The sequence below is a fragment of the Gordionus sp. m RMFG-2023 genome, chromosome 2 (genome assembly GCF_954871325.1).
Source record: "Gordionus sp. m RMFG-2023 chromosome 2, tfGorSpeb1-WG-v2, whole genome shotgun sequence".
NCBI classification, from domain to species: Eukaryota; Metazoa; Nematomorpha; class Gordioida; order Chordodea; family Parachordodidae; genus Gordionus; species Gordionus sp. m RMFG-2023.
Window position 1 is genome coordinate 18873830 of NC_088776.1, and position 15221 is coordinate 18889050.

The following is a 15221-nucleotide window of genomic DNA, read 5'->3' on the forward strand; positions in this document are numbered from 1 at the left end:
TCGCAATTCCGATGGGTAATTCAGGATTAAAGTACGTCAAAGCTGGAGATAGAATAATCAATGTCTTTAGATCATCAAAACTTCTACTCCCATTTTTCTTTGTTGACAATCTTGTATAAAGGATCAGCTATTTCAGCGAAGTTGTTCAAATATTTTCTGTAGTAACCGGCCATACCTAGAAACGTTGATAATTCCGCGGCTGATTTTGGTTCCGGCATTTTAACGATCGCCTCGATCTTGTCATGGTTGGCGTGGATCCCATTGGCGTCGATGTCGTGTCCTAAGAACCTTAGACTTTTTTTGAAAAATAAGCTTTTTGCAAAATTAGGCACTAAGCCATGAGATAGTATTCTTTTAAAAACCTTCTTTATGTTGTTGAAATGAACATCGTCACTACTTCCCGTTATTAGTAGATCATCAATATAAAATACGACATCTTTCATGTCACTGAAATTTTGATCCATAATTTGTTGAAAAATCGCAGATGAAGTCTTTAACCCAAAAGGAAGTCTGGTAAACCGGTAGTACCCCCTGTGTGTAGATATAGTTAATATGTCTCTGCAGGTTTTGTCGATGGGTAGAAACGCATCCTTGAAATCTATCTTGGTGAACTTCTTCCCTTCCTCGCTGTCTACAAGGATAATGGTAGCGTTAGGGTTTGCGCCGACTTCAAAGACACTGTCAACCCAGCCCTTGAGGACTTCAGATACCCACTTCCAAGAATAAACGATCTTATCGCTATTGCCCATCGGACATCTGTTACCGGCTCAATGACTCCATCTCCTATCCATCTCGTAAATTCTCTAGTGACAGCGTCTATCTTTGAATAAGGTAACCGTTTAGGTGGTATGATTTTCGGTTTGGCGTCATTACGTAGATATATCTTGACATTCCCTTTGTTGATCGGTTTTTTAGTCAGTTTAGATTCGCAATCTTTTATTAATTTCTTTATTTCATCTTCATAGTTGGTATCAATGTTTGCTATAAATTTGTTCAAAATATTACTAAAGGCATTAATCCACATACGTCCCAATAACGCATTTTTATTAGATTTAACGACCACGGCATGCAAGTGTTTGGTGATACCTTCGCAGGTTACTTTAACATGAGTGACGCCAATAATTTTAATTAAGTTTCCATCATAAGCTGTGAGTTGTAGAGTGGACTTTTTAAGATCTTTAATACCTATTTGTTTAGCCATATCATGAGGTATAATTGTGAATTTAGATCCAGTATCGACTTGCATTGTAACGGTAACATCGTTTATTTTTAAGGAAGCCATGAATGCATTGTCATTGAGTTTATGCTCTGTTAAATTGTTGATATTAAAATCACTATCATTATTATTTTGTGTAACATCATTTTTATTTTCCACAATCTCTTCAATATTCTTATTGCAATTGTTGCTATTACTTTGGCTCTGATCATGATATTGTATTTGTTTTCTTAGATTATAGTTTTTCCATGTATTGTTTCCACCATCTCTATTATTGTTATGCCAGGCATTATTTCTATCATAATTGTTTGAATTGCTATTATCGTGCCACCTGAAGTTTCTTCCGTTATAGTTTGAATTGTTGTTGTTTTGCCAGGCATTGTTTCTATCATAATTGTTTGCATTATTGTTATTGTGCCACATAGAGTTTCTTCCGTAATAGTTTGAATTGTTGTTGTTTTGCCAAGTACCTCTACCATAATTGTTTGAATTGTTATTGTAATCTTGCCGAGTGTTGTTCCTACCGTAATTGTTTGAATTATAGTTAAAATTTTGCCGAGCGTTGTTCCTACCAAAATTGTTTGAATTGTAGTTGTTTGAAGATTGATTATTACTAAAATTTCTAGAGTGACCCTCGTTATTTTGGAAATTACTGTTTTGGTAGTTTCTGCTATTTATATCACTTGGCCTAAAATTATTAAGATTCCCCTTACTATTAAAAGTTTTAGAATCATTTTTTAAATCTATAAAATTTTTGTTTTTATCTATATAATTTGTATCGCTAATCTCCGGCTTGATATTACTGCCATCTAACTCAACTCCTAATTTCATCATCTTATCTAAGCCTTCGTGCTTATGTTTATTTAACTTCCTTCTGATATTATCATTTAAAGAACAAGTTATTAATTTCTCAATCATTCTCGTATCGTTATCAAAATCGCAGTTTTTATGAAGTTTTGAAATCCTAAAATAAAAAGTATGGAAGGACTCCTCGGCACCTTGTACCGCTAAGTTAAAGTTCTTTATATTTACATTCATGTCCTCACTTGGAATTATTAGTTTCAATTTACCAAAAACAATATTAAAGTCTTTTAACTGTGCTTTAGAACATATCGACGTAACTTGGTCTACAATCTCAATTGGTAAGCCACATAGTAGTGTCCTAACTTTAGATGAGTCTGACCCAATATGTCCTTCAAAATAAGTTTCAATTAAGTTAATGTAAGTTTCCGACAATTTCCCTGATAACACGGGAAATTTAGGAACATATTGAGTCTGTGCAAGAATTAATTTATCATCCATGTTAAAATTTTATTTAAATAAGGTAAACTTTCAATTTTTAAAATCGTAAAGCAAAATATGCATGTAGTCCATTAAATTCAAATTTGAGTTGTATACAAAATTTTAATTTTAATCAAGAGAATGTGGTCCATTAAGTTTCAATATAGTTTGTCTATAAAAATTTTAATTCAAATTCGTAAAGAGGATTTAGTCCACTAAGTTTCAATATAATTTGTCTATAAAAATTTTAATTCAAATTCGTAAAGAGGATTTAGTCCACTAAGTTTCAATATAATTTGTCTGTGAAAAATTTAATTCTAATTTATAAAGAGGATTTAGTCCACTAAGTTTTAATTTGAATTATCTATAAATATCTAGACTTGACTCGTCACAAAGAATTTCATACTACTTTAAGTTATGAAGGAAAATTAAAAAATTTTTATTAATATTCTATAGACTGTCTGTTAAGCATCGCGTAAATTTTTATTTAATAACGTAACATAGGGAAAATTTTCTATACCCTATAAATGTAGTATGTCAAATATATAAAGCGTATAATGTTTGCAAAGATATTTAAGATTTAACATTTAATTTCTAATATTCCGTAATTGCACAAAATATAAAAATGAATTTATTTTCATCAAAAACGTAAGGCTTTCCATTAAGAGACATATAAGTATTGATCATCTCTCGGAGGGTTTTAAAGTAAAAGTGAATTTCATTCGTCCTGTTATTTAGGACATAAGAGAATCTACTGCATCCTCCCATTTCCCTCAACATCTTATCAATAATTATGCAGTGCGGTATGTTAAAAGCTTTGAAACAAAACATCCTAACGTAGAAATTGAAAGATTTTGATGAAAAACTATTTTTTATCATATTACTCTTTTATTTATATATATATATTTTATTTTATTTTTTTTTTTACCTTTTATAATTTTGTAAATTTGGATAAAATTTTGACTATCGAAAAGAAAAGTCAAAAAATTTTATTTGTCCTTTTATCATCTCCAATATCGAACGACGAATTTGATATTTTAATTTTTTAAACTTTTATTATATACTTTTTTTTTTAAAAAAAGATTAAACGAAAAAACGTACCACCGTAACCGGGGCACCATGAAGTAAGCTATTCAAATTAATTATTTTTTAAAATATTTTATTATTATTCTATATCTAAAAGAACTAAAAATATATCAGTATATATATTTAAAAGTTAATTGAAAAATATATAATATAACAAATGTTTACAATCACGTTTAGTGAATAATAAGTAAATTAAAAATAACCAAAGTCGACTATGGTAATTGAAATAGTTAAATTATATCAAACATATCAATTAATAATATAAGATTAACTATTTAAATTTAAGATTAATTATTTAAATTTATTTAAATATATGATCAATCAACATTATCCATATGTAACACCAACATTTATCTCTTGGCCTAGCTTGTAAAATCCTTCACTTACTGTTGCATTTAAAGATTGAAGATCTTTACAAATAAAATATAACTGACTTTTCTGTAAAAAATTTAAGCAAAATTTTAGCATAAAGTTTCGCGATAAAAAACTAAACATAAAAAGAAAATAGAACTAACAAAATGATACCGGATGTTGTTTATAAAATGCGGAAGATTTTTAGTTTTCATAAATTATTCTTTTTTAAAAAAGAAATAAATTAAATAAGAAAATATATATTATTATAAAATTGCAAATTTATATTTATAAAAAACAATTTTAAAAATTAAAATTTCCGTGATTCACGGTAAATTTATGTTCACGCCCGATCACGCCCGCGGAAAATTTTGGGAAGGCCCGACACGCCTTGGAATTTAAAATTTATTCACACTTACGACGTGACCCACCGTGACACGATGGGTCACGCCTAATTTCACGGCCCGCGCCCACCTCTAATTGCAAGTTCTAAAAATAATATTTATACCCATTATTATAAATAGAATAAAAATTGCAAATACATTATCTATACATCCATAACACATACAAATAAAAGGCAGGATATATAAGAATATATAATGATCCGGATATCACATTATAATAGATGATATCGGTTTTAGGTAGTTAGCCTCACCCAATATTATATTAAATCATAAATATATATAATCATTATAACAATATCTATTTGACGAATATAATAATTCATAATGTATAAATAGTATATAGCAAAATGTTTATATATAAGATTAAAATAATGTTTAAGAAACCCGGAAAAGTAACAATTAAGTACAAACATAATATTTATTACAATTGATGAATTTCTATATTGTATAGAAAAAAAAAAGAATTAAATATTATGCATTTGCTGAGAATTTTCCTATGATAGAAAGAAAGAAGCATGGGAAGATAATTACAAGGTTGGTATATTCTGGAAGGGTCACCATGGATATCCAAGCATTAAAATATGACAAATCTTTGTATCAGAAATGAGATTTATTTGGGGTGAACTCATTCATCAATCAAAATCTGGAAGAGGTTATTGGGTTTACTTAATAGAATAAAGAAAATGGTCCACAACATTTTAGTACCATAAGGTCTTTGTAGGTGCATTATCAAATAGAGCTGAAGGCATTTTCTTGGACTTGGTCAGATTTGGATTGATTTTAAAATATTTTATTTTTATGAATATTAATTTCAAGAATAATCGCCGGGGTGGCCTAATGGGTAAGATGTAGGCTTGGAAACACGAGCATGAACAAGGACGCGGGTTCAATCCTGGTAAGAACCATAAAAACTTTCAAGTTTTTCTTCGATGACTGATGTGTAAAGACATATGGTATGATGAATTTCGGAGCTTAGAGATGACACCCCGGTCACCGACAGGCCTGGACAGCCGGGTGCTAAGGATACCTGTCCAATAAACAAAATGAAGGACACAAATGAAAATATGAATATGAAAGCTAGGGCGTTCCCTCCATGCGACGGGCAGGGTGTAGACCTCCATCCTGTGAAAAATAAAGTAAAGGTCAAAGCAAAGAAGACAAGACTGGCAAGTTTGAATATTGGGACGCTTAAAGGTAAGACGAGAGAATTGGCATCAATGTTGAACAGGAGAAAAGTTGATATAGCGTGCATACAAGAGACGAAATGGAAAGGACAGAAAACTTTGATGATTGGAGATGGGTATAAATTGTACTATAATGGACTTGTTAGCAATAGGAACGGTGTCGGCATCATCCTCAGCCAAGACCTAATATCTTCAGTAGTAGAAGTCAACAGGATCTCTGATAGACTAATGAAGATAAAACTCTGCATTGGTCAATCAATAATACACATCCTATCAGTATATGCTCCTCAAACGGGTTGCAAGGAAGAAGAGAAAGATGACTTTAGAGCTATCCTTGATGAAGCTGTAATGGAAATCCCTAAGGATGACCTAGTCATAATTGGTGGTGACTTAAATGCGCATGTGGGGAAAGCAAGAGATAGCTACAAAAGGCATCATGGTGGTTTTGGATACGGAGAAAGAAATGATGAAGGAGAGCACGTACTGAAATTTGCGCAAGCCTTCGACCTTGCCTTAACCAACACCTACTATAGGAAAAAAGACAGTCATTTAATAACATATGAAAGTGGTACTAGGAAAACACAGATAGATTACATGCTAATCTCTCGCAGAAGATTAAAAGATGTAATAGACTGCAAAGTCATCCCAGGAGAAGATATCGCCGCGCAACACAAGCTACTAATCATGGATTTACAAATCTCAAATAAATCCACTCAAAATAAGATAAAACTGGAACCATGCATCAAATGGGGCAAATTAAAAACAATGACAGATGCCTTTGCAATCAATGCAAACATTGAAACAATAAATTGCTCACAAGTCAGTGAAAAAATCTGGACAGACCTTTCATTCAGATTAATAGACACTGCAAAATCGACGCTAGGCTTGACAAGAGGAGGCAACAAATCACACAAGGAACTATGGTGGTGGAATCAAGAGGTACAAATCACTATACAGGAGAAAAAAGCCCTTTATAAAATATGGTACAAATCCAAAAATGCAGATGACAAGTCAAGATACAAAAACTCCAAGAGATTAGCTACAAAGGCGGTGGCTAGGGCCGAATCTATGGCATACGATGACATGTACGAAGATCTACATACCAAAGAAGGGCAAAATAAAATATACAGATTAGCCAAACAGCGAGAAAAGAACTCTAGGGATATAAACGGAGCTCCGAAAGTAATCAAAAATAAAGATGGGAAATTGATAATAAAGGAAAAAGAAATAATGAATAGATGGAAAGAATATTTTCAGGAGCTTCTCAACTTTAATTCCCACATATTGCATCTCGACGAACACTCCCCTTGTCAAAACCTTGTACAACCTATAACAGAACAAGAAATAATCACATGCCTCAAGCATATGAAAAACAACAAAGCTAGGGGTCCAGACGATATTCCAATAGAAAGCCTTAAAGCGCTAGGAGATGATGGAATACATCTCCTCACAAATCTGTACAATAAAATACTTGGAAATGAAGAGGTCCCCCAAAAATGGAGGCAGAGCTATCTAGTTCCTATCTTCAAAAATAAAGGGGATCCACACAATTGTCAAAATTACAGGCCCATAAAACTAATGTCACACTGTCTAAAACTATACGAAAAAATAATAGAAAAAAGATTAAGAGATATAATCGAAATAGGAGAGACACAGTTTGGCTTTATGCCTGGAAGATCAACAACCGATGCTATCCATGCAATTAGGCAAATGAGTGAAAAATACAGGGAAAAGAACAAAAAGCTACACATGGTCTTTCTCGATCTAGAAAAGGCCTTCGATAGAATCCCAAGAAAACTTATCTGGTGGGCGCTACGCCACAAAAAAGTTCCCGAAAAATATATAAGAATAATACAGGATATGTATATGGGACATACAACAATGGTCCGTAGCACAACAGGTACTTCAGCAGGCTTCACAATAGCCGAAGGAGTTCATCAAGGGTCGGCTCTCAGCCCACTTCTCTTCATTACAGTAATAGATGTATTAGCACAGTCTATACCTCAAACAGTCCCGTGGAATATGATATTTGCAGATGATATTGTAATACTTGCCGAATCCAAGGATGAAATGAAAGAAAGGTTAGTGAATTGGATAAATATCCTAGAAACGCACGGATTAAAAGTAAATAGAGAAAAGACGGAGTATATGGTGATAGGAGGAGATGAAACGGAGAGTATTGATATAAATGATTGGCAGATATCCGCAATTGAAAGCTGCAAATATTTGGGCTCCACTATACAAACAAACGGCACAATAGAAAAAGAGATAAAGAATAAGATTAATCAAGGGTGGTTAAAGTGGAGATCTTTATCTGGAGTGCTATTTGACAAAAGAATCCCACACAAATTAAAGGGAAAAATTTACAGTTCCATAGTACAACCAACTATTCTATATAGTTCGGAAACATGGCCAACCAAAGAATCAGACGAGAGAAGTCTACAAACTATGGAGATGAGAATGCTGAGGATGATTGCTGGGGTAACAAGAAAGGATAAGGTGCGCAGTACAAGAATACTAAATAGTTTAAAGGTAGTGCCCATTAAGACTAAGTTAATGGTAAACAGACTTAGGTGGTATGGGCACACAATGAGAAGGCCTATGAACTACATAGGAAATAAAGTTGAAAGATTGGAAGTGATGGGCAAACGTAAAAGAGGAAGGCCAAAACTTCAATGGGGCCATAAAGTTAGAGCCAATATAAAGAAGTATAAAATAGATAAAAGAGATTGTACGAATAACATAAAGTGGAGAGAGATGTTGAAGGAGCTTACCACCAGAAAAGGTGAAAGCTAAAAAGAAGAAAAAAAAAAAATTTCAAGAATAACCATAAAATTATCTATTAAATTAATTTTTCTAACCATAATTTACCCAATTATAAACTAATGACTATGCAGTTTAAACCTAATTTATATCTTTTGTTAATATAAAAATAATAATAAAAAACTATAGGTCCAATCCTGTATCAAATTTTTAAACACAACTTTAGTAGTAAAGGCTTCTGATTTATACATTAACCAAGTAATTTGAGAAAATTTGCAAATTTATGATAAGAATAAAAAGATGTAAAGATTTTTTAAAAATATATAAATTTATAATTATATGTATTAAACTAAAATTCAACTTGTCTGTTATTTAAAAATAACTTCCAAAATAAATCTAACCTTATAATATATTCTGATTTGTTTATTATTTTTTAAAATATTACAAGATTAAGTAATATTTTTATCAATTAATTTGGCATCCCTGTAAATAAGGTTATATCAAATATATTTTTATTACTTACCAACTTGACCCACTTATAATAATGATAGTTATTATATTTATATTTTGTGGAAATAAAATGAACAATTCATTATTAACATATTTTCGTTATAACATCTTCGTAAAATTTATCAATTCGTTTTGATGTATGGGCAAAAAAAAAGCATATAGCGTACGACTGTCATCCCCCGTTCTGTGCAGAGACAAACACTAATCATATTTTGGCACAACCATTTCATTCTAACTCTAATGAGTAGGCTGAGAGATAAGTTGTCATTATTAAAAAATTTTTAAAAAGGATAAATATGAAAGAAGCGAGGATTAGATCGCCATCCCAAAGAACACAAGAATATAGAATGCCAGATAGGCTAAATAAAATGGTGGGCAGGATGGTATCCATAATAAATATAAATTATGGGAGAAGGGTATAATAATAAGTAATAGATTAAATCGCATCCAGTTTGAAAACAGAGGGCATAAGATGCAAGTAAGATAATGAATCATGCAGTACATAAAAGGGAATATAAGGAAATCCAGATTATAATGGAATCAAGATAGTCAATGAGTATTTACACGTTCATAGTTTAAGTATTTAAACGGAAGTTCAATCAATCCCAGGGACCCGAACCTTTATTTATAGCAATTCAGTTTGGTTACGGTTCAATATATAAAAATTATTAATTGTTACGGTTCTTAAGAATAAATTTATAAAGCTTCGGTTATATAAATAAAATTTAAAATTATTTTTATTGAAGCAATGATTTAATTATGAATTTTATTTATTAAAATTTTTTACCATCATTCAAGTTATTATATTGTTTATTTATAAAACAGATGAAATTAATTAATTATTATTATAAGTATATCTATGAATAATATATAATATAAGAAATATATATGAATGAACCATAACTCTGTATAAGAATTTATTAATGAGTTTTTATCGATTTTAATCCTGATCATAGAATTTAAAAATTGCTTAATAAAAAATTATGGCTAGATTTCATATTGATGGCAAAATAAAAGATTTGGAAAGCTTTAATTTTTATAGTTGAAGATTCTTTATCTTTAGAATGTTGCCTTTGAATATGCCCGTCCAAATTAGCTTCATGGACACCTTTAAGTATGATTTTGCATTTATCTATATTACAGGCAGATTTATTTAAAAGAATATAAATAAAAAAGTAACGGACTGGGTTAACTCTGGTGAGCACATTTAATTTTTCTTCTAAAGGAAAATAAAATAAATTTTTATATATTATCAACATAAATACAATAAAATATATGAGGTCAGAAATAATTATTCTAAAATTATGATATTGATAAATTAATTAGAATTCACAATCAATTTGTAAAGTCATATCACATCATATGAATATTATTTTAGTTAAAGATTTACAATTCTTCACATCTAGGAAATAATATAGAAAACAGATTTGAACAACTTTGCAAATACTTGTATTTCAAAACAACACAGAATCTTTTTTTCATAATAAAGGTTATAAAAATACGATTACTTAAAAATATACTCAAATGCCAAAATTCTATAAATAATATATAAATAAAATAACCTTATAAATTTAGTCATTTATAAATTTATATGAGAATAATAGTCCTTCTATCACTACTCTTGAGTAGGTGGTGATATTATACTCAAATTAATTAAATATGCAACTAAATAAAAAATCCACTGTTGTAGGGGGACCGGGGTAAAGCCATTGACGGTGTAACAATGTTAACGCAAGTAACTTCTCAACTCTTGAGCATAAAGACTTTAAATTTGGTGTAAAGATGTATTTTTATATCAAATTTATTACCTATGTTCATCTTTTGTAGATCTTTCTCGGTTTGACATATTTTGCCAAACAACCATTTTTTACCCCAAAATAAAAATAACTCTGTTTTTTTCTTTTAACAAAATATATTACAACGCAGAATTTAAAATTTTGCATACATTTTCCTTAAAGCTATAGCTATGAAATAAAATTTATCCGAAGTTTTTAGCATAACTAGAAGTCACGCAATAACGATTTACACAATATATATATTATCTTGGGGTAAAGATGCTATAGGTAAAACGGTTAAAATGTTGAATCTGATTTAAGCTGTAAAAAGATAATTTTTTAAATATTAAAATCTACACCATAGATAAAGATACTTCTTTGCAAAAAAGAACAATAATAAATAGTTTGTGTGTTATTTAGAATGAAATTTTATGAATAGTTGCAAAGGAGAAGAATAATTGAAATGTACGATGTGCCTAAAATGGGAACTTATAAAATTTATTTTTGATATAATTTTTTACATTTCAGTATTGAATTGATTATTTTATATTAAAAGTGTGAATGATGTCAAAATTGCAATATTTTGTTCAATTAAACAATATAGTTATGTTCAATTTTATTTTAACCCAGATAGCCACCTTACCCTGGGTTTGGGGTAAAATGGCAAAAATGGCAAAAATGGCAGACTTCACATAAATCATGGCGGCTTCTCAAGTATTATAAGTAGAGAGTAGCTACACTTTTTTTTATTTTGCAGATAAGGGATTTGACTACTTATAAATATATAATTTGTTGTTGTTTGTATATCAAAATATTATGGTAATATGCAAATACCAATCGTTTACCCCTGTCTGTTTAAAATTAAGCCTTTTTTAAGATATTGTATCTATATTATTTATTCAATAAGAGAAGAGTAACTTTGTTATATAGAATTTACTTTTATATCAACAAGAAAACAGATTAACTTTTTATTATTGATAATTGACTTTTTTATATCAATAATTGATTTACTATTCATCGTATTGGAATTTTTATATATTCTTATTAAATTAATTATAGTTGAACTAAGCTAATCCCATCATCTACAAATTGTTTATTTAGATATTTTACATAGAGAAAAAATATGAATATGGCTTTAATACTATATATGCAGTTAAAGATTTTAAGTTATAGCGAAAAAATTAATACATACTTATTAAGGATAAGATTTTGATAATTTAATAATTATAAAATGAATTGACACATTAAAACGACATGGATATGGTAAAATATGCAATACCACAAAAAAATAAATGTAAACAAAATGTAAAATATTTATTTTATTTAGGTAGAAACCGGTTTAACTTCATTTATAAAGGTTCTTTTTACTCCTTCAAAAAATTATTATATCGGATCAATTACGACTGTTCAGATATTTAAAAAGGTTTATAAAGGTTTAGCGTTTTATTTTTGTTCACTCCAGGTCCCTGATCAAGCCACCTTTTAGGTATGTGGAGATGGACTATGATATACAATCTGGCCATATTTGAACGATGATGGCGATCAAGCTAAGTTTATATATTGACGATAATGTTCAATCAATCTAATGTTCACATATATATAGACTATGAGAGTAAACGCAAACAATACTTATGTATGTGAATTATGATTAAAAGACTTTAAGAAATAAAACAATCAGGCTGACAACCAATGACGTAAAATAAACATAGGAATTTAATTTTAAACATTATGTACTATATGCACAATTCATTTATATTATATTGCGATATTTATTTTTTTTTAATATAAAGCGCTTAGTTATAGGTGGTGATTTATATTTATTTGTTTTCAAATACAGTGTTGTTTTAAATACAGTATTGTTTTCAGTGTTGTTTTTTAATATAAATATAAACTTGTTCCCTTCACTAGGTATTCAGAGTTGTTTAAGTAGCGCGCTACTTTTTTTCCAATTATTAATTTTTTAGCGCGATACTTAGCTACTTTTTAAAATTATAATGAATTAACTATAAACATGAAAATTTAAATCTAATATCATAATTAATATGATTTATTACTTAATTTTGAAAATGAAATTTATTTCATTTGTATTATAAACCTTAATCATCTCACCAGGTGTAAATTATTTAAAATGTCATAGAAAATGAATATCCAAATGTCAGACAATTATAATATTAATGAAGTGGAAGGTACCATGGAAAATAATGTTATTGATAACAATAATACACATTTTTCATTTTGCAAAATTTGAAAATTTTTTTAAATTGCTGTAAAAACAAAAGATGGCTACAAACTTATTTGTTTAAAATGTAAAAAAAATATATCCTCAACCTAAAGGTAATTGTCATTTTTAAATTCTAACAGTATTTATTTTATAAGAATGTACATGGCATCAGTTTTAAATAGATAGAAAAAACGTCTTAATAATTTTAGGGGGAAACTACATCCAAAAAAACCAATTCAATTCAAGCTAAATTGATTAATAATATTGCACAGGTCAATATTTTTCAGATACTGGCTGATAAAGTCATTGTCGATTTTATCATTGATAGAGCTCAGTCAATGTCCTTGGTTGATAATCCATCATTTATTATGATAATTTAAGCTCTATCCCTGGTACAACAATTTTATGTAACCAGACACTAATGATTAAAATAGCAGATAACTTTGAAGTGATAAAAGTTTCTCTAACAGCAGAGTTGTCAGAGATATCCAATATATGTACCACGGCGGATATTTTGACACATAACAGAAGGTAAAAATTTATTTATATTTAATATGATATTAATATTTTTAGAGCTTATTTAGGAATCAGAGGCCATTGGTTAGACCCTAAGACTTTAAAAAGAAAATCTGTAGCATTAGCCCTCAAAAAATAATAGGATGTCAGACATAATGTAATTTCAAATAAAATTTATGATTCATCCCAATTTTAAACTAAACTGGCTATATATCAATTCCGATGATGCTAAAGATCAACGTGATAGGCTCATGGTAAAGCTGAATAGTCTCATTCCAAACAAAGATACCCTAGTTATAACCACAAAAACGACTTTCACTGATAATTTTTTTAAAAAGGATACTGATATAATAGAAAATCCTCTAGACGCGTTTTTTAAATCCAAAAATACTCAAATGAGTATTTTTTATAATTTTTCTTATATGATAAATATAAATATGTATATAAAATTTAAAACTGCCTTACCCTCAAGTGCTAGTGTTAAGAAATAATTTAGTTAGGCGAAACTTATACTTTCTGATCGTATAGAAATGATTTTATTATTAAAATGCAATAAAATAAATAAAAAATTAATATTACCATAAATAGTTATTTTTATTACATAAATTATAGTATTTTTACATATTTTTTTTATAATCAAAACTAACTATATTTAAATATTTATAAATATTGATTTTTATGTATTTTATACAGATTTTATTTACTTTTATATTAAGGGATAAAGGATCATTATCATATTTGGGAGAATGTATATATTTTCCATATTCTGATATATAAAAATTTTGAATATTGGATTTGTGAAGTGATTTTATGTTATAATAAAGGAATAAAGACAATTAGGATTACATCATCATTATAAGGTAAATGTATATAAATTCAAGAGTTTCGAACAGAGTTGGGCAAGTAGGGGAGACCGGGTAAAGCAATTGACGGGGTAACAATGTAAACGCAAATAACTTTTTAACCCTTGAGCACAAAGATTTTAAATTTGGTTTGAAGATGTATTTTTATATCTAATTTCTTACCTATGTTCATCTTTTAAAAAACTTACCTGGTTTAATATATTTTGTCAAAAAACATTTTTACCCAAAAAATATAAAAATCATTCTCTAGTATATTTTGCTTTTAGTAAAATATACATATCCTCAGGATTTAAAATATGGCATACATGTTCCTTAATGTATTAGCTATAAAATAAAATTTATCTGACATTTATAGTAATAATAGCAGTCACGCAATAACGATATTTATAATATATGTCCCCTTGGGGTAAAGCTGTTATGGGTAAAACGGTTAAAATATATAATTGTTCACATTAAATTTTTCATTCATTCATTTATTATAATTTTTATTGTATCAATCAAATAATGAGAAATTATAAAGAAAAACCAAATTCAGAGATGTAAGTAAAATAGATGAAGCCATAAAATTAAAAATAACAGTAACACTTCATTGAATATGTCTGCTAAAAGATATAAAATACCTTATACAACATTGAGAAGTAAATATAAAATTGGTATTAAAAGTTCAGATCATAAACAAATATTTACAAATTAAGAAGAATCTAGATTGTGTGATTACATATTAGAAGCAAGTAGGTCTTTTATGGGATTAACCCCTAAACACGTAATTAAATTATATTGTTTGTATTTGAATTAAATATTAATTAATAAATATATTATATATTTCAATTGAGCATTACTAATAAAGTTACCAAATCAATATTGAAATTAGAAATTATTTTTTCAGAGAAGAAAAAAAAAGAATTGTTTATGTGTTATTTGCAATAAAAACTATAAAAATAGTCGCGAGGACGATGAATGGTTAAAATGTAGAATATGCCTTGAATGGGCACATTCTAAATGTGCTAATTAAGATAATTACTTTACATGTCCTTATTGTATTGATTAGTGT